The sequence below is a fragment of the Neofelis nebulosa genome, chromosome 13, assembly GCF_028018385.1.
Source record: "Neofelis nebulosa isolate mNeoNeb1 chromosome 13, mNeoNeb1.pri, whole genome shotgun sequence".
NCBI lineage: Eukaryota > Metazoa > Chordata > Mammalia > Carnivora > Felidae > Neofelis > Neofelis nebulosa.
This window is the reverse complement of record NC_080794.1, coordinates 48120270-48147822: the sequence shown is the minus strand read 5'-3', so window position 1 is coordinate 48147822 and position 27553 is coordinate 48120270.

The following is a 27553-nucleotide window of genomic DNA, read 5'->3' as shown; positions in this document are numbered from 1 at the left end:
CGTTTGACACCATGGGGCAAAGAAGACATGGACCTTTAATAGTGGGAAGGAAGGAACTGTCTGGCCCAATCCTTTGAATCAACCAACTAAACTCTTACAAACCCACACCATCACAAATCAACCAGGTACAAGGGACCTTAGACAATGGAATTCCATGACCACCTTTTATTTGCCAACCCTAAATCCATTTCTCTTACTGTTAACGTTCTTGGTTCTCTAAGATCCCCTTATCCCTACTAGGTTTCCAATATTTTCCCAAGAACACCACTTTCGTGCTATCCCCACCCCTTTGCCATGGTTACAATTGCCTGTGTGGATTAAACTCCATGATCTTCAAACAAAATTAACTTACTATGTGCTTTCTGGTCCTTGAAAAGTTTGCCATTTTCTATCTGACTCCAGGGTCCAACTGGCCTAGCCCACCTCATGTCTGGCTTTCCACCGAGGAGATGGTGGACAGACAAGAAAATGAGTGGCAGAAGCTTGGGAATGGGGGTTGTATCACTCCCTGTCAGCTGTCCTAAATGATTCTCTTTTCTCTTCCCCAGCAGAACCACAGGGAAGCCTTCTGTTGTCACTCATCATCTTTGGTTTGGAAAAAAAACCAGAACCATTTTGCATAATACATGGATGTCCCTAAATTATAAATATGCTGTGACTGCAGGTTTTCCTGCCTTTGTCTATACCTTAATATCAGCTTAAAAATTGTCTCCCCAGAATCAGGAGGATGAAAGACAAATTAGATGTGGCAAGACCAGAAGTCAGACCAAAAGAAGTAACCATGTGTCCTGGACAGCTTCCATGATGTAGCAAAATACTCTACCCAGCTAGATTCTCCCACAGCTCATATGGGTCTATGTCTCCCCTTTTGTGTGCTGTCTCCCAGCTTCCTGCCTAGACCATCATGAATCTTGAGCCATGAACTTAACCTGGTGAAATGTTTAAAAAGGATTCTTATTTGACTTCAGTGGCTTTCTTTCCTAGAAGCCATCTTTTTATATGGCTATTTGATGGGTATGGATATTTGTTTGAAGTAAAAAATCTCATAGTATCAGATCATATTTGGGTTCAAAAAGAAAACACAGCTACATTCTTAATACTCTTTGCCTTTAGTATTAGGTCAGAACAAACTAAAGCAAGGATAGATTTAGGAAAAAAGAATAGAGAGCTCATGGTAAGCGCTGGAAAATATAACTGTAGTTCTGACCTTCTTTAGTCCAGCAGTTTCCCCAAAGTTCCTGACATCCTCTTCTGTTCAATGCACTGATGCAGGCAAAGGCTCTGCTCATGAGTTTTCTCACCTCACATGTTGCATATCTCCTACCCTTGCTGATAAGTCAGGCTATAATTCTGCTGCCCCTGAATCTCTGGATTTTTTTTGGTTCAGGTCACAAAAAGACCCCAAAATTAGTCTCCAAAATTAGACCAATATTATGCAGTATCCAGACTCTGCCCACCACCCCCACCCCCCACCACCACTCATCACTGCTGTTACCTCTAAGGAATTAACATTACAAGCTCTTCTACAGTATCCCAACAGCTGACTCTTGGCAGTGACATGGTGCTTACATGCCCCCTGGCTCACTTTGTCAGTGAAAGCGATTATTCCAGCCAAGGAAACTGAGGCATACAGAGTTTAAAAATGTGTTTTGGAACACTTATCCTCTCTAACTCCCATGAGAGAGTCCCATTCTGTTTTAAGATCATGTTCCCTCTTTGCTGAAGGGGCTTATTATGTTCATGAACTTCCTAGGCATATATTGTTTGTGTACACATTTTGCAATTTAATGTTAAACTTCCAGGGTACAGGGATTTGTTTTCTTCATTTTATATTCTACAGTACTTTGCAGACATTATGCGCTAAAACTTGGTTCTCAAGTTCAGTTGAATTGAAACTAGCACCATATCTTACATGCGTTTTAATGTAATATTCCAATTGTAATGTGTAAGCCTCCAGTCATCAGTCAGTTCCCAGTTTTCCCAAGGCAGAAAATCTAACTTTTCCTTTATCCTGTGAAGTTCTAGGCATATAGTGGGTATGTAAGAATTTCTGGGTGAATCAAAATAAACAGAATCTTTATGAATATATTTGACGTCTTCCACAGAAGTTTGGCGGTAGTGGTGGGTGTGTGTGTGCGTGTGTGTGTGTGTTCTTTTCTTTTTCTTTTCTTTCTTTTTTTCTCTCTCTTTCTTTCTGTCTCTTCTTCTTTCTTTCTTTTGCATTAATAGGGAAAAATATATACTGATATTCCAACCATTTTCACTTAACTGTGATTCCCCACCCTCAACCCTTTGAGAATGAATGCAGCATATGTGATATGAAGAAAACGATCAGAATATTTTCCTCTTTAACAAGCCTTCTGCTCTAAAGATATGTATCCCTAGAAATTCATTTGTGTTTTTTCCTCCTGTCTCATAGGACCCATATAGGTCATGTGTTCTGCACAGTATTTGGGGTGGAGGAGATAAAGCTTGCGCTCATCTGTTCTGAGTCCTCCAGCATGGGAACTAACACTAGGGAGATTCAGTGTCCAACTCCATGCTTAATAAATGATAGCACAGGTATGCTGTTTAATTTCAAGTATCTGGAAGTTGCCATAGTTCTCTCTCTCTCTCTCTCTCTCTCTCTCTCTGTCAGTGCCAAAATGTTCCATGTCTTTGGACAAAAGATGTTAATTCTGGCATTTCCTAGGAATGTTAGAATGAGGCTAAGATTGTCTTTTGTTTGAGTTTTTCCACTGAAGAAGATGTAGTTTGATATTTCTTTGTATTATGGGCTTTCTTAGTGGTTTGGGTGGTGAACACAGGAGAATTATCATATATATGTTGTAATTATCATATTTTATTGAGGTTAAAACAACTTTTGAAAAATTTTCCCTCTGTTTGAAGGGGATGTCTCACTTGAATGAGCCAACATACAAATAATTACCCGAGGCCAGGGATGATAAGCTAGGCCCCCCAGACACAACACTGAATATTATTTAATGATCAAATCATTGCTAACAGAACAAAGCTGACATGTGCAAGTAAGTTTGCATTCCATCACTGGAGATCATTCCTTGGGCAGTCATTATTTCCTCCCAGTAAGCTGCAGGGGAGAAGTTGTCAATGGATGATCCAAAAGGCACACACACAGAAGATTGGAGTTTTACCAAGGAAGAATTGCCTTGGTATAAGGATGCAAAAAGATATATTCATGGGGCTCAGGTGGACAAGGAGGTTGATAGTAGTCAATAAGCCAATGCCAAAAAAGGCTGCAATTTAAGCAGGGTCATTGCATTCATAACCTCTAAGGTGTGGTGCATCTATGCATTCCTTTAACCCATTTGTTTTTTGAGGGCTCACTCTGGGCCACTGTGTGAACTGATAGAAAAACTATCTTGGGAAAAATAACATGGATTTTGTCGTAGAAAAATGTTGCCACACGTATAACAGACATAAATTCCTTGCATATTATGGAATATGCAAAACGTTATTGCAAATTAAAAAAGCACCAGTACCAATTTGATAAGAAAAAAGAATAAGCAATTTTACTAAAAGTTCTGTAAAAAGACATATCAAGAACTAACAAATTATGAAAAAATATTGCACTTTGTTTATAGAAAAATAAAGACAAAATGATTAGATATTTATTGTCACATATCAGATAAAAGTATGAAAGAATTATAATGCCTACTGTTGCTAATGTCTTTCATTTACTGACTAGGGAGAGTTTAAATTCCTGTAAAATTTCCAGGTTGTAACTTTGCAATATCTACCTTAATTAAAAGTGCCTACATTGATGACCTGATGATTCAAATTTTAGAAATCTATCCTAAGAAATAGTGGTACAAGTTGTAATGTTAGATGCATATGCTAGCACTGTTTGTTTTTTTTGGGTTTTTTTTTTTATGAAATTTATTGTCAAATTGGTTTCCATACAACACCCAGTGCTCATCCCAACAGGTGCCCTCCTCAGTACCCCCCACCCACCCTCCCCTCCCTCCTACCCCCCATCAACCCTCAGTTTGTTCTTAGTTTGTTGTTGTTGTTGTTGTTGTTGTTTTAATATATGAAGTTTACTGTCAAATTGGTTTCCATACAACACCCAGTGCTCATCGCAAAAGGTGCCCTCCTCGATACCCATCACCCACCCTCCCCTCCCTCCCACCCCCCATCAACCCTCAGTTTGTTCTCAGTTTTTAAAGGTCTCTTATGCTTTGGCTCTCTCCCACTCTAACCTCTTTTTTTTTTTTTCCTTCCCCTCCCCCATGGGTTTCTGTTAAGTTTCTCAGGATCCACATAAGAGTGAAACCATATGGTATCTGTCTTTCTCTGTATGGCTTATTTCACTTAGCATCACACTCTCCAGTTCCATCCACGTTGCTACCAAGGGCCATATTTCATTCTTTCTCATTGCCACGTAGTACTCCATTGTGTATATAAACCACAATTTCTTTATCCATTCATCAGTTGATGGACATTTAGGCTCTTTCCATAATTTGGCTATTGTGGAGAGTGCTGCTATAAACATTGGGGTACATTGGGGTACAAGTGCCCCTATGCATCAGTACTCCTGTATCCCTTGGATAAATTCCTAGCAGTGCTAGCACTGTTTGTAACACCAACAACAAAGGATAAGAGTCTAAATATCCATTAATAAGGAATGTGCATAGTAAAGCAAAGCATAATCACATGATGGAATATTACACATATGTTTAAAATAGTAAGAACCGTTAAGTTTCTCAGGATCCACCTAACCCATGGGGGAGGGGAAGGAAAAAAAAAAAAGGAGGTTAGAGTGGGAGAGAGCCAAAGCATAAGAGACTCTTAAAAACTGAGAACAAACTGAGGGCTGATGGGGGGTGGGAGGGAGGGGAGGGTGGGTGATGGGTATTGAGGAGGGCACCTTTTGGGATGAGCCCTGGGTGTTGTATGGAAACCAATTTGACACTAAACTTCATATATTGAAAAAAATAAAACTAAAAAATAAATGAAAAAATAAAAATTAAAAAAAATAATAAAATATTAAGAACCGTATAGGGCAAATCATGTAAGCTATGCTCCATAAAAACAGACCAGAGTGACCAGCAGAATTGCTGAACAGTTTGGTCTTTGCATTCCTGATACTCTACCATCCTCTGGGTTTGGGTTACACCCCTCAGGCACATGCTTTGAAACTCCCAGGAAAGCTTCTCCATGCCTACTGGTGAATATGTCTTGCCATCCATTCCACTTTCCATCAACACTGCCTCTCACACATGGAAGTAGCTATGCTACCTGTTCCTGAAAAGTATCTTGCCCTCTCTTGCCTTGGCTACTGCCCTATCCCAGTCCACATTATACCAATAAATAAAGTGAGGACCAGCTTTGGAGGCCTGGTGAATGGTTATCAAAGGAAGGCAAGGTCCAAGATCCAGGACAGTCATTCTTCACCTTGGACACTGAGATCTTTAAGACCCCCTTTTTTTGTAGACACTTTTTCACTGTTACCATTTTTATACTTCTTGCTCAAACTATTGTTGAGGGAAAAGAGGGATGAAGGTGGAAATATGTGGGTCATGAGCTAACGCTTGCTTTCGGCCTATCCTTCATTGGGTCGGGGTATGATCCAAATCCAAGCCTCCCAGGAGGTGTGACAAGCTCAGATTCAGTTCTGGAATTCGGTCGTCTGTGGGCATCTAATATCGTGGGGAAAGCACAGCCAGGGAGCGTGCAAGTGTTCATTCAAACAGAAGGGACTATAGTGACCCTGATGATTCTCTCTGCTTTCATCAATTCAACACACCTAACTCTGGCAGGATCCTTTATGAAGGTACAGAAGTGACCATAACAAACATGACGCCTGTCATCACAGAGCTTGCTGTCTTTTTTTTTTTTTTCAACGTTTTTATTTTTTTATTTTTTATTTTTGGGACAGAGAGAGACAGAGCATGAACGGGGGAAGGGCAGAGAGAGAGGGAGACACAGAATCGGAAACAGGCTCCAGGCTCCGAGCCATCAGCCCAGAGCCTGACGCGGGGCTCGAACTCACGGACCGCGAGATCGTGACCTGGCTGAAGTTGGACGCTTAACCGACTGCGCCACCCAGGCGCCCCAAGCTTGCTGTCTTATAAGGGCGATGCATAATTTTGCTTTGGAACAGGACACTGGAAAGGATCAGGGCACATAACAGAATAAATACACACACATGTCACACACACACACACACACACACACACGCACAAACATGCTTGCCTCTTCTGACCACTCATTTTGAAACATTTTGTATTTTTTCTTAGAAAATGGGCCTCTGTAACCATGGAAATGGTTGTTGTTTTCAGCCCAAGGGGATACAGGATTGTGTGTTTAGGGAGATACTAAATAAGCTTTGATTGCTACTTGTATAGAACTTCCAGCTCCAGGTCTTTACTACCGTCAATGCTCCCATAGGGCACGAGAGTGGCTAACAGGTGCCCTGCAGACCCTGGTCCTGCAAGTCCTTAAGTGCAGGTTAAAGCTGACTTCACCCTCTGTGCCCTGGTGGCTGACGCAGGTGTGGGGGTAACCAGTCCCCCCCACCCGTGAACAGACCATGCATGACACAGGTGGGAGAAGGCAGCAGCCATTTCAAATCACAGCCCGCCGTCTCACTGCAGCTTGGAAGTTCACTTTGGCCCACAGAACAAGGGGAGCCCCCCCACAGGCTGGAGCTCTGGCTTCTGAGGAGCCAGGGATTCCTTTTCCTGGATGCTCTCTGGGGTCGATGCTGCGCCCTGCAAGATTGCCACAGAGCCCAAGAGATGATTGTCTGGGGAGGCCTGACTGGACAGGAGTTGAGACCGCTTGACCTGAAGTTAACCTTGTGTTTTTATCTTTCTCTCACTCTGTACTTTCTGATAAATCTAATAAATCTCCTCTTGTTTAAGTGACAGGCAGTTGAGGTTGTTATTTTTGCTTCTGGCAAATCCTCAAAGGGGAAAAGCAACCGACTTGTCCCAGAAGGCAGGAGAAATAGGTTAAAAGAGAAGCAAAGACTAATTCCTTAGCAGTGGACAGGGCTTAGCGGGAGGGTCCATCCTTCCGACTAGAGACCCCTCTATGGACCCAGGCAGACATGAGGACTCAAAAGGGGTATGTGGGCTCCTGGGTGGCTCCCGGTGCAGGAAGAGAGTTGAGGGCACACACAAATTTAAGCAGTCAGCAGCCATATGCAGCGGGTCACTGTGCATCCTTTTCTTGCTTCTTTTACCCTTTGAGGAGATTTTGATGGTTTGCCTGCCCAGCTCTCTGGTCTTTGCTGTATTGATGTGGATAATGGTAGAGAAGGAAATTGAAAGACCACCAGAAAGGCTAAGTTAATCTATATTGCAAAGGTCAGAAAGCTATGCATGATAGGAAAATAAATAAATAAATAAAATAGACCGTGGACCCAAAGAGGCAGAAGTGGAGAGAGTAAAGCACCAGCCTCAGCCATGATTACCCAGGGTTTATGGGAGTCTGTAGATGTGAGAGGAGAGCACGAGCAGCAGCTTCAGCCCCCTGTAAATGAAAGGGGAAGAGCCTGAGGAAAGGGATTTCAGAATTTGGGGTTTGGGTTAGCAAGTAATCCCCATGTAGTGCTTCTTAAAGAGCTGTCAATAAAGAATTCAACTGCTTCTGAGTGCTCTTTGGGTGTCCTACTAACTTCACCTCTGATCGCAACTCCCTGTATTTTGGCCAGTTTTATGTGGATTACATGTGATTAAGCAAACATTGCTCAGCAGGTGCCTGAGACCCAGCAGTCTAAAAGGGCCTCCAGATCCCCCATGCGGAGTCTGTACAGCTGATAGCTGAATGTTCAGAAAAGCAGGGACTTTCTGTGACCTTCCCCCCTAGAGGCCCTCTGGGCATAGGACAGTTTTCCTCTGCCACCTTTGGCTTAATGCAGTGGCCATGCTCAGTTTCCAGGAGCCCCCACCCCCAAACAATCCATCAATAAATCCATTATCTGTTTTCAAAATATACCCAGAATCTGACCACCCCTTCCAGCCTCTTACCACCACCATCACCTGGATCCAAACCACTCCCAACTGTAGCCTGAATTCCTGCAAAAGCCCTCACTTGGCTCTCCCACTTCTGCTTCTGCCTTTGCCACACAGCAGCAGCATAAGCTTTCAAAATGTCAGTAGGATCATGCCATGCCTCCACTTAAAGCCAGTCAACAGCTTCCCAGCCCTAAATAAAACATCACATATGCACATTACACATATCCCTAGAACTTTCTTTCCCTCTTACTTTTTGCCTTTTACTTTTGTTGTATTATTTTTCATTGCACTAATAAAAAATAGAAATTATATATTTGCATGTTTCTTTGTTTTCTGTCTCCCCTTTAGAATGTAAGAATAGGAATTTGTCCTGTTTTGTCTTATCCCTTTATGCCTAGACGGACATAAGTCTGATATATGATACATACTCAGTTAATCTTAGTGAAATTAATAAATGGATTATTTTTTCTGAGGTTTATGCTTCCTTCTCCCAGGCATATACCTTGCAATGAATATGGGTGTGAAATAGTGTGCTATCTATCCTTCCAAGTTGTCACTATTCCTGTATGCAAGCGTATTGTGTTTCTCTTCCCCAGGGATTCCAATTTGTCCTGGTGATTTGCCTGGCCAACAAGATATGAGGATAACTAAGTGATACCACTCATAAGCTGAAGTGTCAGGAGCCATGGTGTGGTTCCCCATTACTTTCTTCATATATAAAGAACACTCAATCGCTCATTTCAATAAAAATGAAGAGCTTCTTCATTTTTGGTCCTGCAATAAAGAAAATGTGGGACTTAGCCAAACTCTATCCACTAAAGACACCGGGGTATGAGTGAGAAATAAATGTTTTGTGTTGTGAGCCACTGAGACATGGGGACTGTTATGCAGCAGCATAAGGGAACCTCCAATTGGCTGATAAAGGTAGGGGAAATGGGATGTTCACTAGCCCATCGATGTTTCTGTCAGATGTTCTTGCCTTGGTGAGCGTGTGCTCTCTGGAATTAGTATATTTGTCCTGGATAGGAATTTGGGGATAATCTGCCACCTCTCTAGTCTGAAAGGTACAGGAAGAAGGGCCACTCTGCAACCTTAGCGATCCTGTACAGGTATAGTGTGGTCCCTTTACCTTTCCATAATGTGAATCTGGGTCAGAGATGCATACGCTCATTCAAAATGCATTGGCTATAATTTCCAAACCTGCTGCTATCCCTTTCTCATTCTGAGAAAATCCGAGGTAAGGGAAGAGCCAACTGATGAGCTCCATGACCTAAGCCTGAACCCAGGTGCTATACTGAGGATTCAGAGTTGAATGGGAAATGCTCCCAACTTCTGAGCTGCACAAGAATGGAGTCATAACTAGAGTTTATGCCAGGTGGCATGGCAGCCATGGACCTCATCTGCCTGCTATTTTACAACCGAAGGATACATCCACCAACACTGAATGGTGCACAACCTCCCACAGGCAGTACTCCCAATCATGGGCCCCGGCTGTGTGTGTGTGTGTGTGTGCACGTCCCCCTTGCCTGGGCTACCTCACAATGCAGACTGCCAGGATTTAGACTTGGAATTTCAACAGCTCCAATTCAAAACCCATGGGATTTCAGGGGTCTCTGTCCTAGAGGATGTCCACCCATCCCCCCAACTCCTTTTGGACTACAGAGGCTGAAGAGCAAGGCCAGCCGGGCGGCTGCAGCCCACGCTCTCTCTTGCCATTCCCTGAGGTCTGGCCGGCCTCAGACAGACGCTGGGGCAATGCTTTGCATTTCATTCTCAACACAGTGCGGCTTCTTTTCCAACAAAGGAATTTTCCATGGAGTGAAACCAAGTACATTTTGTGAATTAATGAGACAAGGAAGAAGGACTCGCGTTTCCTGTGGAGGCTCTGAGAAGGGCTGAGCTGCCCATGAAATATTTAGAGGCATTTTCCCAAAGTGGTGGGCCATAATGAATGGGTAAAATCCAGAGCTGTTTTCGAGAGCCCAGAGAGACTGAAACCCACAGTTGGGGCCTAGGTGTGATGTTTAACCTTTGCCGCCTGTGCTGCTATGCCTGCATGGGGCTTCAGTTCAGTACTCTCCAGGCTGTGAAATCCCCTGTCTTTAAAGTTGGATCATCTGTCTGTTGCAGTTACAACTCTGGACTGCAGACATGAGGGATTTGATCAGATCAGGCCGAGTGTACAGAGAACACACTAGATTGTGCTCATCATACATGGCTGTTTGTAAATTCTGAAGCAAATGCTTCAGAATGCTGTGAATTCTGTGAATGCTCAGATCTTGCAAGAGGGGTTGGTCCCTGACACCCCAGGGATGAGACACCCATAGTCACACAGAACTATCTCCAGGGATGAAAATCTGTCATAATATTCTAGTATCTAAGGAGCTTACAGCCAGGTCATCTATTCACAATCTCATTTGCTGTGCATAAAACTCACTTTGTTGCTCTTCTTACCAGCAGACCCAGAGTCCCACAGAGAATTGGATTAGATTAGAGTAAGCAGGAAAACCACGACATAAAACCATGATCTCTGCAAAGCTCTAAGTTGCAAACGATAGCCTCCAGGACAAGTGGGTGTCAGGTTCTGCCCACACAATGTTTTCAGCAAAATTACACCATAATTTTTAAATAATCGGATATTCAGTTTAAATTCTGGAAACATGGCTATCCTTAAACCTTGAAAGATATGGTAATACTGGCCCTGGGTTTTAACATGGCAACAGTTTCCCAGAGCTTCTAATTGTCAGGCTTCAAAGTAACGTGTGTTCTTCAGTTGAGCAAAGTTGCCACTGCTCCACTCCTTGGTATGTTATTCTAATCCCCATCTCTTGTGGTCATTTGAGTCTGTGACCTTAAAAACTGTGTTTCATGATAATAATGGCTAGCTGAAGATACTCAAAAATAAGCTCTACTTAATATCTAAGCTTCCTCCCATCAGGTGGGATGCAAGGCATATTGAGCCCTGGTCAGGATGCAGTCACCATCCTTCCCCTCTGTGCTATACCATTATTGCCCCCCAAAAATGATGGCACTGCAGATCAGATTACAGTAAAACCTTGGTTTCTGAGCATAATTTGTTCTGGAAACATGCTTGTAATCCAAAGCACTCATATCAAAGCAGATTTCAAGAACCTTGGCTCAGTTGTGATCACCTGACATTAGGCATCACGTACTACTTGTACCGTAAGATATCACTCGTTTATCAAGTTAAAATTTATTAGAAATGTTTGCTTGTCTTGCGGAACACTCACAGAACAAGTTACTCACAATCCAAGGTTTTACTGCATCTTTTTATTACCCCATGAAGACTTTGATTGTTAGGAATCTCTGTCCTGTGGTGCTTATGATAGCAGAGGACTTCTCGGGACTTGAGTCTCATCTTCTGTCTTTGAGTAGTGGCCAGTCCCACGTGGGGCATTTTAAGAAGGAAATGTAGCAGTTCAGTTGATTGTTTCAGTGGTTGTCCCATATAACATCACACCCATCTGTGAATGACTGGCTCTCTTTCTTGAGCAGGAAGATCCCTATTGGGGAACTGGGGTGTCCCACTGACACACCAGTACCATACTATTCTCCATTTCAGGCTTGACTCTAGACATATAGAGCAGCAGCGTCTATATACCCTTATGGTAAAAAGCACGAGCGGGAAATAGCCTATCAGGTATCCACATGTTGGTGAACACACTCAGGATTGTCACTCCTTTCCCACCACCATGGGAAAAAGAGGGAAGAAAAGTTGTCATCACATTCTTGCCCTCTGAGACATTATGACTTGACACTTGGAAATGCATGAGGCAGGAAAAGTAGGCAATGGGTTTCCTCCCAAGGTCAGAGCAAGGAACATCAATGCTATCCTATTGTCAGACGTCACTGGACCCATAACTTGAAGATTCCAGCCCAGACTAACCTCTCATCTTTACAATACGCTGGGGACATGTCCAAAGAGAATGAATTCTCAGCAAACCACAGGATAGTTAACCCTGGGTCTGAAGTATTTCCTAATCCTGCCTACAACTTGATCACTAACCCAGGCTGTCATTGGTCTCTAACCCAAAACCTAGATGCATATTAACTAGAAGAGACTCTAACCTTGACTCTACATGCAGTTCCACAGGTTTCCTACAAATCCTGGGACTTAATCTCGCTGGCAGGTGACATCTTTAGCCTAGTATTTTCTTTTAAAACATCCATTTTTGAAATTGATTAAAAAAATTAACAGAATAAAATTTCCAAATAAAGGACATGCATATCTATATAAAGAATCAGTTCATCATCTTTTTATTACCCTAATTTATTTGAGACAGGGAGCATACTACTGAAGAAGGAGAAAAAGGAGGGGGAGAAGATGGAGAAGGAGGGGGAGGGGAGTAAAATTAGAATGGAGGAGAAGAAGAGAAAGAAGAGGAAGGAGGGAAAGAGGGAGAAGAGAGGAGGAAGGGGAAGAAGAGGAGGAGGAGAAGGAAAAGAAGAAGAAGAATTAGTATTATCTCCTAAGAAAGATAATTTCAGAAAGACAAAGGTTGAAGACCATTTCAACTCCTACCAGCCCACCCAGCTGCCAGCAAGGCTGACCTCACTATATGCAGGCTCAATCTGGACCCAACCTTGAGCCAAGCAGAACCTGGCTTAGAAGTAAATTGAGAACCCTCTTCCCATCATTCAGAAGGGCAAAAGCTAGTCTTCAACCTCCGCATCCATAACTGTTGAATGCAAGGAGCCAAATGTCCACTTGGACTTGATGCTGTTGCTACCTCAAAACCAAAACCATGATAGGAGGGATTCATCTACCAGAATGGCCCTCTGCCCTGCTCCTGTGTTCATGACATTACTCACTGTAACTAGAAGTCTTGAACTAACATTCATCTAGCCAGTGGAAGCCTTGGCCTTGCCAACTACTACTACCTAGGAATGGGTTTCACATCTGACCCCAATGCATCAATGTAGATAATCCTGGGATTCTACCAAAAACTGGGATTTGCTCCTGTATTGAACAAGTGACTGCCCCTATAGATTATAAATTCTGATATATTAACCCCAATTAATTGAACTTGAGTTGAGATTTAGACGTTCCCTTATCTCTAACTCCCTGTTTCTTTCAGTCTCTACCCCTTTGATCCCAGCTCACTACCTTCTGTCTTGAGGATACTCCATCATGTCAACTGGTTGGGCTAGCCTCGGTTACAGCAGGGCTGTGTTTCAGAATTTGAGTTGATTGGTTCCCAAGAATTCCTTTTTCTGTTATCTTCCTCATCAGAAATTTCTATGAATGTAGAAAAAACAGAATGAAATAGGTGATATTCTATTATTCGCTCTCTGAGAAAGAGTCCCTGTACATTTCATTATTATTTAAGATTCAGAAAAGTGCTGAGGATCAAACACCTCTCTTTATCCACAAATAACTATTTAAATGTAAATCAGATCTTATCACTCTTTTTTTCAAGGACCCTGGATCAGCTACCTGCTGCACTGAGAATATATAATCAAAACTTTGCACATGGACCACAGGCACTGCATGCTCTGGCCCTTATTTATCTCCTCCAGTCCACCCTTGCCATATCCCTTCTAGTGCTCCATGCTCCAGTACAGTCACTTTCTTCTCGATCTCAAAAGGCAATATACATTTTCCCTTTTCTGGACTTTCATCCCCATAGACCTTGTATCTCTGTCTAGATCACTGTTCTCATGTCTCCTCGTATCACTCCATTCTCAGCTTCATAACAAGGCATTTTCTGCTGATCCTTCTGGAATAGGTCATATTAATCTTCATCATTGCACTCTACAAGTTTTTATCATTACCAGAATTAGTAACTTCACAGTAATTATTTTTTATTTGTGTATTGTATGTTTTTCTAATAAGACTACCCAGAAGATAGAGATCACACCTTCTTTGTGTACCAATATATCTTCATTACTTGGCACATCGTAAAAATTCAATATACATTTTTTTTTAATTAATTAATTAATTTATTTATTTTTTAATATATGAAATTTACTGTCAAATTGGTTTCCATACAACACCCAGTGCTCATCCCAAAAGGTGCCCTCCTCAATACCCATCACCCACCCTGCCCTCCCTCCCACCCCCCATCAACCCTCAGTTTGTTCTCAGTTTTTATCAATATACATTTTTGGATATATGAACAAATTAGTGAATGAATAAAATGATTGGTAGTGCTAAATTAAATCTCATTTTCTGATATTTAATTTTAGAGATATCATAAATCTATATACGAGTACAGATGCAAAGAATCCTAGAATGTTTTCTTTCCATTCTCTGCCATTTCATGCCTGAAATTATTTTGTCCACTGAGCTTTGTGTGAGTCCCAATTGTTGTGTGCTGTCACTTGTTTTCATCTACACAGGAGTAATATCTTCTCTTTGATCTCTCAACTGGAGTCTTAGAAGTACAACTGTAGTGCTATCTCCTTCAAGCTGTCTTGAGACACTGGTGACTACTGGGATGGGCTGCCCAGCTTTGGATCTCAGAATGATTACAAGGGGAAATGTCTACAGCTTCCCTACTGCCACAGGCTTGATTTTTCATTTAGTTGAGGTTTCCTCTGTGGGCTTGAGAAGATATCAAAATAGCACTTTAGAGAGATCAAGACCAAAAAAAATATAAATGGCAAATAATTTCCTCCAAACGTCACTGGGATCCTACGAAGCATTGAAGAGCAGTGGAGACCAGAGCTTTGGCATTTGACACTACCTATGGGAAGCTTATTCAAAATTTATCCTTTAAAGATAAGTATACACTCATCTGTCAAGGGAGAATAATACTATTAACATTTAGAATTGTTTTGAATATAAAAAGAGATAGGACATCCAAACCAACATCTCACTCAAAAAGATATTAATTTCACTCCTTTTATGGTCTTTAAAGCTCACTCTTCATCTCCAGTTGTAAAAGGAGTAGAGGTCTTTGGGAAATTTCTAGTCCTGCCTGTGTAGTGACCCAAGATAGGCAAGTCTCTAAAGCATTACAGAAAACAATCTCTCCCATTGTGGAGAAATTGAGCCTTTTAATACTACGTAGAGAGTGTTTAAATAATACTTAGTAGGACAACTTCTGAAAATAAAACACAAATAAAACCATCTTTGTCACAAGCTTTATCTTCCCTCTCTCTACCCACAGTGACTTGAAGGATCTACCCAGTTCTATTCATTAATTTCCAGAATATTCATGGAAACAACCTTAGTCAATGTTTTGACTGTAGGTACCAACCTTAGTCAATGTTTTCTACAAATCTACTCTTGATGAAATGAGTGCTTTCTCTTTTGTTTCCATATTTGATGTAAAGCCCTCTTGGTTAGATCCTCCAAGGTGATTGGAAGTGGGAGACAAAGAGAACTTCTTGACCTATTGGTGCTCATGTTCTTTCTGAAAGAGAACACACCCACATGGAAGCCTCAGCCATCCTCCTAGCTCCATGTTCAGCTTCCATCTTGCCTCTGTGTATCTTTCTTGGAGTCTCAGTTGCCTTCTTCAGTTATATTTTCAGTAGTGGATTTTCTGGCACTTCTTGGCTTGCCTGGAGATTCCAATCTTTGTCTTTTTTGAAATATACTATATTTCCCAAAGTTGACTGCAACACTCTCACCCCACATCCGTTTCTCTGACCTCGCCTTTCCATTGTCATGAAGTAGATTCTAATTCAATGTCCTTTACATCTGGGCAAGAATGTGGCTCACATGGAACCAATATAATGTGGCAGAGGTGATGTTGTGTTGCTTCTAAATCATCAAAGGTGATGCAGCCTCCATTTCATGAGTTGGGACATTGACTTTTGGAGGCTGAATCTTTGTGTAAAATGTCCACCTATCCTGAGATCAACATAATGGGAAGGCCATGTGTAGGCACTCCAGTTCAATGATCTCCCAGAAGAAAACCAACTATAACTACCAGTCTTGTGAGTGAACTATTTTTCAGATGAGGCAGATTCTGCAGCCCCAGGCAACATTTGACTGCACCTACAAGAAAGAACCTAATATGAGCCCTTTCCAAATATCTGCCTCACAAAATTGTGAGAAAAATTAAAAGGTAGTCTTAATTTACTAAGTTTCAGGGTACTTTGTAGTAACTAGAATAATTTTATATGGGCCATAGTAAACAGATTTTCTTGGCACATTCGTTTACCTGGATTAACTCTATTTCTTTTGTCATATACCCCAGGGAAAATTAGAGTTAAATAGAGTTCTCATATGAAGCTTTCATCTTGTGTGCCTGGAATTAAACTTTCATATTGAGCTGCCATTGGAGATATGAAGCATGTATGGCCATAGCACAATTACATTGGAATGTAGATTAGATAAGCTATTCAGGAACATTACCATCCATTTTTGATAGCAAATCCTTTTTCCTTTATTGAGAAGACTATCCAGCTTTCTCACTTCAGAAGGCTTTGGGCCATAGTCCTTGGTGGTTGAGAAAGGTGTTTTGAAGATTCAAGCATCTCTAGGTTTTGCAGAGTCTTAGCAAGAAGAGATTACCAGAAGCTTATTTATAACTATGTAGAATGTCACCAAAGATAGGCTTCTGAATGAAAAACAAAAAAGGAAGCCCAGCTTTTTGATTCGTTACGTCTGCAAGCTACAGAGAGAGCGCCCATGAGCCTCTCTCACATCTGAATGTAGACTGCTCTCTGGCATCTGGGAAAGAAGAAAAAGTAAGAGACATGGGGAATAAAAGTTTCTGCACATTTAATGTTCATCTGAGTACTGTGATCACCATATCACCTTAACTCTAAGGACAAACATAAACAGACTAGGACTCTGATATAGAAAATAGGAATTGTGTCCTACTGCTCCTATTAAAGTTAAGTACTCAATGCAATCAGTGAAAATATGGCCAAGGGCATACATAAATTGCAACAACAAACTCAAAATACATTTATAATTAGATCACAAAAAAAGAATAATTCTATAATAATAAACAGAGGTAGGCCAGAGTAAGGATTTATGTTGTAAATTCAAGGCATTTGAAAATGTTTCTTGGTAGATAAATTTAGTACTACTGAGACTTCTTAATTGTGGAGAAGTGAGAAAATACCATTCAGGAAAGCAACCAGAAATCATGGATTTAATACATGTCCTGAATGTCTTTTCCTTAAATTCCACTGAAACATGTATAAAACCTTCTGAAGCAAACAAATAAGCAAAACCTTCTTGAATTTCAAGGATGATTAACAAAATATATGGCCTGACTCATATTTAAATATGACTCTCCAAATACTACTATCTTGCTGGCAAATGGTTTTCACATAGCATCTTCACCTAAGAAGGCCTTGAATTACAATCATATTAAGGACACTGTACTATCAACTAAACAACTGGAACTCTATTTAAAAGTATAACAAAATGATGAACTCTCTATATTAACTATATATAAGGATAGAAAACAAGATTCGAAAATAGGTAGTTTCAAATGAAGTTTGATTATTAATGAGATGTTAACCCCTCTTCATTCAAGCAGACAGACTGTGTGTTGATTGCCTTGGGAAAAGAATGTGATGAGATGATACAGTGGGAATGAATTAGGGCCAACATCTTGGCTTTGGTTTGCAATAGCATTAGTCTTAGGTGGTGTAGCAGAGTCTGTGCATAAACATCATAAATGGAAGAAACATGATGGGAGATAGTAGTCTCCTACAAAAAGCTTCATAGGCCAAAGGGCAGTTAGGAGTTAGAAAGGGATGGAAGGGATACTATGAGAGCAGAGGGACTAGTGGAAACCTGAAAGAGAAGTAGTAACTGAAAGAGCCCAGTAGTTCCCTATTCCATTATACTCTATTTCACCCTAGAAGTAAATTGCTCTCCCAGCTCTGGACTCTGATGGGAAAAATCTTCCTTTTACACCTATAATATCCTTTCCATGCAGCTAAGTAGGTTTTTGACTTTCTTGTTACCCACAGAAAGTTGAGGGCCCAGAATTCTTTTTGCAATATGAATAATCACAATCCCTTTTAATTCAAACTAAGTGCTTTAGGCAGTATAACTATTTTGATAACTTCATGGGTTTCCTATGTATCTGACTACATTCAGGGAAACCATACCCACAATTCTTTTTGAGATAGGCTTCTCTCTTCTTTGGCATGTCAGAGTACTGTGTAATAACATTATAACATGGGGTACATGAATGGCTCAGCCGGTTAAGCGTCCAACTTCAGCTTAGGTCATGATATCATGGTTGGTGAATTTGAGCCCCATAATGGCCTCTCTGCTGTCAGTGCTAGAGCCAGCTTCAGATCCTCTGTTTCCCTCTCCCTTTGTCCCTCCCCTGCCTGTTCTCTCCCTCTCTCTCTCTCTTTCTTTCTCTCTTTCTCTCTCTCTCTCTCTCTCTCTCAAAAATAAATCAACATTTGGGGCACCTGGGTGGCTCAGTCAGTTAAGCGTCTGACTTCACTTCAGGTTATGATCTCATGGTTCATGGGTTCAAGCCCTGCATCAGATTCAGCACTGACAGCACAGAGCCTGCTTAGGATTCTCTATCTCACTCTCTCTGCCCCTCAGCTGCTCATTCTCTCTCTCAAATAAATAAATAAACTTGAAAAACAAAGCAAAATAAAAAATAAATAAACATTTAAAAAATAACACTATAAGAAATCTTGGAAGCTCTTTGGTATAGCTGAATGGATCACTAGGCACCATCTTATCTATCTGTGATCTTAACATAGGGTCTCAACATCATTTATTTGATCTCTACATTTAGGTCTTTCCTCACCTTATTTTGCTGCCTGAATAAACCAGAAATCAAAAACAGTTTTATTTTAATGTTCATTTATTTTTGAGAGAGACCGAGCATAAAAAGGGGAGGGGCAGAGACAGAGACACAAACAGAATCCAAAGCAGGCTCCAGGCTCTGAGCTGTCAGCACAGAGCTCCACATGGAGCACGAACTCATGAACCATGAGATCATGACCTGAGCCAAAGTCAGACACTTAACTGACTGAGCCACCCAGGCACCCTTGAAACAGTTTTATTTTAAAACCCAACAAGAACTCTCGATTTCTTCTAAATTCTTGTAGACTAATTTGCTTCTTCTCTCATCTCTCTTCCTATAACTTACCTTATGCAGCTAAAATAAGGTAATTGATACTTTCTGCGTTCTGCTTTACTGAGACTATACAGCTAAATATACTTAGTGAAGTATGTTTTCTATCTTCTAATTACCAAAAGTAATAGTTCTGACTATTTTTATGCTGCTATATGGCATGTATCACCTTACTACAGCTTGTTATAGCCTCCTGTTATTAAATTCCTTAATCTCCAATAATGGTTCGTCTATAACTTCTCCAGCCTTCCCCACCTGGTCTCATGTCACTTTGTTTAGCTTCCACCTATCAACCAATCCCAAAAAGAATGCTAAATATGTTTGTATTATGGTAGCCACCTCTATCTAGATACCAATTGTTGTAAAAGTTAGCTTTTTTACATAATAAACCACTATGAAACTTAAGTGCCTAAAGCAACAAATAACCATTTTTTTTCACAATTCTCTTCTTAGGTAGTTGGGGCTCCATGGACAAACATCTGAAGGCTGTATTACCATCAACTGTGGTGATAATTGCCATGGCTCCCATCATTGAGCAAAATACCCCAGGCTCAATCACATGGCGAATGGTAGTGACTATAAAAGAGAGGACGTGTCAGTGTACAAGTACTTTTCAGATCTCTGTTTGTGTCATGGCTTTTAATGTTCCATTAGCCAAAGAGACTAATATGGCCAACGCTGGATTCAAGGATACAAAACCATTAGCCAAAGAAACTCAGATGGTTGGGGCGCCTGGGTGACTCAATCGGTTAAGCGTCTGACTTCGACTCAGATCATGATCTCGCAGTCCCGTGAGTTCAAGCCCCACCATCGGGCTCTGTGCTGACAGCTCAGAGCCTGGTGCCTGCTTCCATTTCTGTGTCTTCCTCTCTCTCTCTGTGCCCCTCCCCAGCTTGCACTCTGTCTCTCTCTCAAAAATAAACATTAAAAAAAAAAAAAAACAACTCATATGGTCAGCACTGGATTTAAAGATACAAAACCATTAGCCAAAGAAATTCATAGGACCAACCCTGGATTCAAGGATACAAAATAGGCTACATTTCTGAGTGGGAAGAGCTTCTAACTCACACTAAAATAATCATTACTACAGAGATAAGAAAATATGTGGCCATCTACACAAAAGTGTATTATAAACCCATAACAATTGAAATAATATTATTCTTCATAAAGAACAAAATCTAAATTATAAAGAATACAGGATCCAGAACTAGATCCAAATATGAAAACTAGATCAACTTACTTCTACTAAAAGGAACAAGGAATTAGCTGAATTTTGATCAATCTTCTCATCCAGAACAACTGGAAAATCTTGGCAAAATATATAAAAATCTGCTTGGTGGAATGAGACAATTACCAAGACCATCATGTTTTGTTAGTTTGATAATCTAGAGAATAAAGAAGCACATAGAGGAAAAGAAAAACATGTCATCCAGATCCTTACATTACCTTTCCAAGTTTTTATATATAATGATTGAATCTATATGAAAAATAACTTGGCATCCAAAAGAAGGACGAAAAACCAAGAGAATAAATAGGTACTCAGAATATTCTAATATGAATGTTGTTAGGCAAGCTTTATACTAATTTTGGTTAACATGACTTAGAAATTTAAAAAAAACAAGATGGAGATATTGACAGATAACTGATAATGCAAAAAAATAAATAAATGAAAATATAATCAATATATATAAACTAAAAATTATGAATACAACAAATAGGATTGTTGTCAGATTAGACACAGTGAAGATAGAATTAAGGAAAAAGAATACAGATCAACAGAAAATATGATGCACTACTATTCAAAAGAATGGAAAATAAAGAATAAGAAGCATATAGTAAAAGTGAAAAGGTTTAAACAAAAGTATAATTATGATCCTAGAAAGAGATGAGAGAAAATCAGACAGTAGCCATATATAAAGGGTTGACTTCTAAGAATTTTCTAAAATCTGTGAAAGACATCAAGATATAGATTTAAAAATCATTACAAATATAACCAGAATAAACATAAACAAAACCACACTAGAACACATGATAATAAAGCAGGAAAACAGGAAAATAGAATAATTAAAATCAGCCAGATAAGAAAGACTCTTTACTTCCAAGAGAATGAAATAAGAATGACTGCTGACTTCAAATATATAGTAATATTCTTCTAGATATCCCAAGGGCAAAAGAATTAAGACGAGAACTTTTTAAAAATTAAATTGAATGGTAATAAAAGTAGGTGTATTAATATATATGCTTTTTAAAAGTTGCAATTATAGGACAACATATAGCTATAAATATACAAAATAAATGCTTTCAGTGTATTTTTAAAAATTTTTTAACATTTATTTATTTTGGAGAGACAGAGATAAAGCATAGATGGGGGGAGGATCAGAGAACGAAGGAGACACAGAATCTGAACCAGGTTCCAGGCTCTGAGCTGTTAGCACAGGACCCGACACGGGGCTCGAACCCTGATGCATGAGTCATGACCTAAGCTGAAATCAAGAGTCAGATGCTTAACTGACCGAGCCACCCAGGTGTCCCCCAAACTTTGTGAGTTTTAATAAATGTCACATATCCTATGGATTAAGGTAGTATTATAATATCGTATAAAATAGTTTCACCATCCTATAAATCGCCCTTATTGCACCCTGAAACACTAGCAACCACTGATCTCTTTGCCATCTCTAGAGTTTTCCTTTGGTACAATGTCAGGTAAATAGTATTGTACAGTATGTAATCTTTTCAAACTTCTTCTTTAACTGGGTAATAGTAATTTAAGATTCATCCATGTTTTGGCATAACTTGATAGTCCATTTTAAGTTTATTTATTTATTTTGAGAGAGAGGGAGGGAGGGAAGGAGAGAGAGAGAGAGAGAGAGAGAGAGAGAAAGCACGGGAGGGGCAGAGAGAGAGGAAGAGAAAGAATCCCAAGCAGGCACTGACAGAGCACAACCCAACGTGGGGCTGGATCCCAGGAACCAGGAGATCATGACCTGAGCCAAAATCAAGAGTCAGACGCTTAACCAATTGATCCACCCAGGTGCCCCATGGCCCATTTATTTTTATCACTGAACAGTATTCCATTGTATGAATGTGCCACAATCTGTTTATCCATTCGCTATTGACAAACATCTTGGTTGCATCCGGTTTTGGGTGATGACGAATAAAGCTGTTAAAAATATTTGTATGCAGATTTTGTGTGTGTGTGGACATAAGGCTTTAACACATTTGGGTAAATATCTAGGAGCATGATTGTTGGATTGTATAGTAATAATATACTTAGCTCTATAAGAAACTGTTCAACTGTCTTCCACTCCCACTATCAAGGAGTAAGAGTTCCTGTTGTTCTATGTACTCCATTGCATTTGGTTTTGTCAGGTTTTTTAATATTAGCCATTTTAGTAGGTGTAAGTAGTACACGATGGTTCTTTAACATTTTTTTAATGTTTATTTATTTTTGAGACAGAGAAAAACAGAGCATGAATGGGGGAGGGTCAGAGAGAGGGACGCACAGAATCTGAAGCAGGCTCCAGGCTCCAAGCTCTCAGCACAGAGCCCGATGCAGGGCCCAAACTCACGGACTGTGAGTTCATGACCTAAGCCGAAGTCGGATGCTTCACCAACCGAGCCACCCAGGCGCCCCCACAATGGTTCTTTTAATCTGAAATCCCCTAATAATATAATATTGAGCATATTTTTATGTGCTCAATTACCATCTGTATATCTTCTCTGATTAGGTATCTGCTCAGATCTTGTACCCATTTTTTAAATGAGTTGTTTGTTTTCATATTGTTGAGTTTAAGAGTTATTTGTATATTTTGGACACACATTCTTTATCAGATGTTTTACAACATATTGTCTGGAAGAAATATTTTCTTCCAGTCTGTGTTGTGTCTTTTCATTCTCTTAAAAAAGATTTTCACAGAGCAGAAAGTCTGAATTTTAATAAAGCCAACTTATCAATAGTTTTCTTTCAAACATAGTGCTTTTAGAATTGTAACCTAAAAACTAATCAGCAGACCCAAGGTCACCTACATTTTCTCAGCACTTTTTTAATGAAGGGTTTTATTGAAATACAACATACAGCCTAAGGTACACCAATCTTAAGTTCCAGCTTAATGAATTAGTACAGAGTGAACATATCCACTTACTTAGAAACTAGATTTTAAAAACAAACTACAACCTGGGGTCAAATCTTGCCTGCCACCTGTTATTATACAGCTTGCAATTTAAGAATTGTTTTTTGTGGTTTTGTTTTGTTTTGTTTTGTTTTTTTAAGGACACCTGGGTGGCTTAGTCGGTTAAGCTTCTGACCGGCTCAGGTCATGATCTCACAGCTTATGGGTTCAAGCCCCACATCGGGCTCTCTGTTGACAGCTCAGAGCCTGGAGCCTGCTTCGGATTCTGTGTCTCCCTCTCTCTCTATCCCTCCCCCACTCATGCTCTATCTCTCTCTCAAAAATAAATAAAGATTTTTAAAAACCTTTAAAAATAATAAGTAGTTGGTTCAGAACATCAGAAAGAGAATTATATAATTCACAAAATCCACATGAAAATTATATGCAATTCAAATTCTAATGTTCATAAATATTCACACTCATTATAATTCACATATAGATGTGAATATATAAAAGGATATATCAATGTATAGAATTCACACTAATTTCATATATATTTATAGGCTATAGCTGCTATTATAGTAAATGCCAGAGTTGAGTTGTTGCAACAGACATCAAATAACTCACAAAGTTTAAAATATTTACTATCTGGTCCTTTACAGAAAAAGTTGCCAACCCACTATAGAATATTACCAGCACCTCAAAAATCCCCCTCATGGCCACTCATGTCATTACACCTCCAAAAATAATGACTATTCTGACTTTCATCACCATAGATTATTTTTGAGTCTTTTTGCACATTGTATGAATAAGAAACATATAACATTTACTGTTGTGTCTTATCTCTTTTACTCAATGTTTTGTCTATCATATGTATTAGTATTTTTGTACATAGCTGTAATCTTTTAATATATATTACATTTATCATCCATTCCACTGTTGATGGATATTTGCATCTTATCAGTTTGAGGCTACTGTGATTAATGTTGGTAGGAATGCTTGTTCATGTCTTATTCATTGTCTATATGCATACTGGTACATACACATTTCTGTTGGATACAAACCTACACGTGGAACGGCTAGGTCAAAGGGTATAGAAGCCTTGGTAGATTAGCTTTAGTAGATTTTATCAAAGATTTCTCTTTTTTTTTCTTTTTTTGTTCAAACGTTTATTTATTTTTGAAAGAGAGAGATCAGGGAGGGACAGAGAGAGAGGGATACATAGGATCCAAAGCAGGCTCCAAGCTCTCAGTGCAGAGCCCAATAAAGGGCTTGAACCCACAAATGGTGAGATCATGACCTGAACCTAAGTCAGATGCTTAACCGACTGAGCCACCCAGGTGCCCCATAAAAACTTTTCTAAAGTATTTTATAAATACCTATGTCCACCAACACTGCATTCACATGCCAGTTACTTAATATTTTACTAACGCTTGTGCTATGAGTTTGTTTTCCTATTTTAGATTCACAGGTACCACATATAATATACAAATTTGCCAATTTAGGTTGATGCCTAAAATTATATCTCCTCGATGACTGAGGATATTGTTCACTTTTTCCTACACTTATTGGTGTTTAGAAGCCTTCTTTTCCAACATGTTGTTTTCAAACTTACAGTATTTATAGCATTCAACCCCTTTTTAAAAATATATATCTTTATGCATATATGTGAATGTATATAAATTCTATCTATCTATCTATCTATCTACCTACCTATCATCTAGTTGAAACATGTGGGAGATACATTAAAAACAAGTATGTTATGCTACCCTGTTTTTTATTCTCTTCCTTGTAGTGTATTTTGAAATCCAGAATTCTTAAGTAAATGAATCTACTTCAATCTTTTCCTTCATGGTTAGTGCTGTCCATGTCCTGTTTAGGAAATCCTGACTTTCCTAATGGTGCTGAAGACATCTCTATGTTGTCTTCCAAAGTATTTTCATATTTGGTCTGTAATCCACCCATAATTATTTTTTATATGGTGCAATAGAGGTTTTTCATTTAGATCTTATCTGTTTCATCATCATTTAAGGAATTGAGTCATATTATATCTGAATTCTCCATTCTGTCCCCTTGGTGCATTTCTTTACCTTTGCTCAATACTACAGTCTTTAGTTATTGTAGCTTTATAATCATAGTTGGTTTCTGGTAACACAAAGTGTCCAAGTTTATGTTTCTTCTTCAAAAGAAACATAAATCTTTACCTATTTTGATTCATTTATATTTCCATATCAGTTTTAGAATCAACTTGTCATTTTCCACTAAAACGCTTGGTGATTTATGCTGACGATTTTGATTATTTTCACTGATTGATTAGTGATAGAATCTATAGGTATATATAGGGAAATGACATTCTTCCAGTCCATTACATGGCATATTCCTCTCTTACTTGTTTTATTTAATTTCTCTCAGCAGTTTTTACTGTTTTTGTAGAGTGATTTTGCATATAGCTTATAACATTTATTCCTAGATATTTGATATTTTTGATGCTAAATGATATCTTTTACATTTTTGCTTGCAAATAATTTTAGTAGTATATAGAAATTGACTGTATATGCCCTTTGTGTCCAACAACGTGGATGAACAATTCATACATTTCAACAATTTAACTATAGATTATTTTCAATTTTCCATATGCACAGAAATAATAACAAATGCATTTTTTCCTTTTCAATTTGTATACATCTTGGTTCTTTCTTTATCTAATTGTAGTGGCTAAGAACTTCAGTACAATGGTGAATACAAGTAGAGATAGCAGACATCCTTGAAAAAAAACTTTACATTGTATTTCTTATTATCATTTTAATAATTGTAGAATCTACAGTAATATACTCTTTTTCATTCTTGATATAAACCTTCTCTATGCTTATGTTTCGTCTTGCCAGAAGAATATGTATCTAAATAATGCTTTTGAGAGAATATTATTTGGTTTTATTGATTTTTATTCAGGTATTATTCAAGTATTATGATGACTTCTCATGATGCAAGCTTAGGAAATCTATTTTCAGTCTTCTTATTCTATAATATATCAACTCAGGCTATAAGTTTTCCTCTAAGCACAGCTTTAGCTGCAACCCACAACTTTTGCTATATTTCCATCATTATTTGAACCCATATATTTTCTAATTTCCACTGTGATTTTTTTTTTGGCCCATGTTTTATTTAGGTATGCTTTGCTGTATACTCAAGTATTTACAGATTTATTTCTAGATGGATTCCACTTTGGTCAGAGAATATATTCTGTATGATTTCAAATATGCAATTTGTGGAGGTGGCTTTAAAGCCATCATACAGTTTATTTTGGTAGTATAGCTCGACTGGTTTACTATCCTCTTATTAGTTACTGTAAAAGAGATTCTATAATCTCCAACTATGATTTTTGATTTGTTGATATCCTTGTACACATATCATTTTGCTTTATGTATATATTTAAGCTTATGTTACTAATCTTATTAAGTGCAGACAAATTTATGATTTTATAATCTCCAATTGAATCATCTCTTTTAATTATGACATATTCTTTATTTTAGTGTGGGACCACTGGCAATACATTCCTTTTATTTATCAAAAATGTATTTTACCATCATTTTTGAAATACAGAACTCTGGGTTAGCAAATCCTGTCTTTCAGAATTTGGTCTTGTTTTACCTTTCCTGTATGTTAGTCTTATTGTTGCTCCTTTGAAGCTAATGAGCCTTTCCCCACCCCACCCCCCAACTGGCTGTTGCTCTTAAGATTTTCATTCTGACTCTGGTTACAGCATTATTCAGTATAATGTGTTCAAGTGTAGATATCTTTTTATTCATTTTGCTTGCAGTTTGAAGAACCTCTTGAATTTGGTCTTGAGGTCTTTTGTTGAGTTTTATGAAATTCATAGCCTAAAATTCTTCCAACATTTCTTCCACCTTTTCTCTTTGTTTCTCTCTTTTCCTCCTGAGACTTCATTACACATATTTAGACTTCAGCATGCCCCATTTTGTGTTCTTTACATATTTCTCTTTGTGATTCAATCTGCATATTTTCTACTATTTTTTTTTTAAATTTTTAATGTTTTTATTTATCTTTGAGAGAGAAACAGAGTACAAGCAGAGGAGGGCCAGAGAGAGAGGGAGACACAGAATCCGAAGCAGGCTCCAGGCTCGGAATTGTCAGCACAGAGCCCTATGCAGTGCTCGAACTCATGGATCGAGAGATCATGACCTGAGCTGAAGCCGGGTGCTTAAGCAACTAAGCCACCCAGGCACCCCTCTACTACATTTTTTAGTTTACTCTTAGTTCTGTTGCACCCAAACTTCTGTTGAACCAACAATGGGAATTATTTCAGTTCTAAAATTTCTATTTTACTCTTTTTATAGATTCCACTTCTCCAGTGTAATTTATTATCTATTTTCTTGAACATGTGAATTAT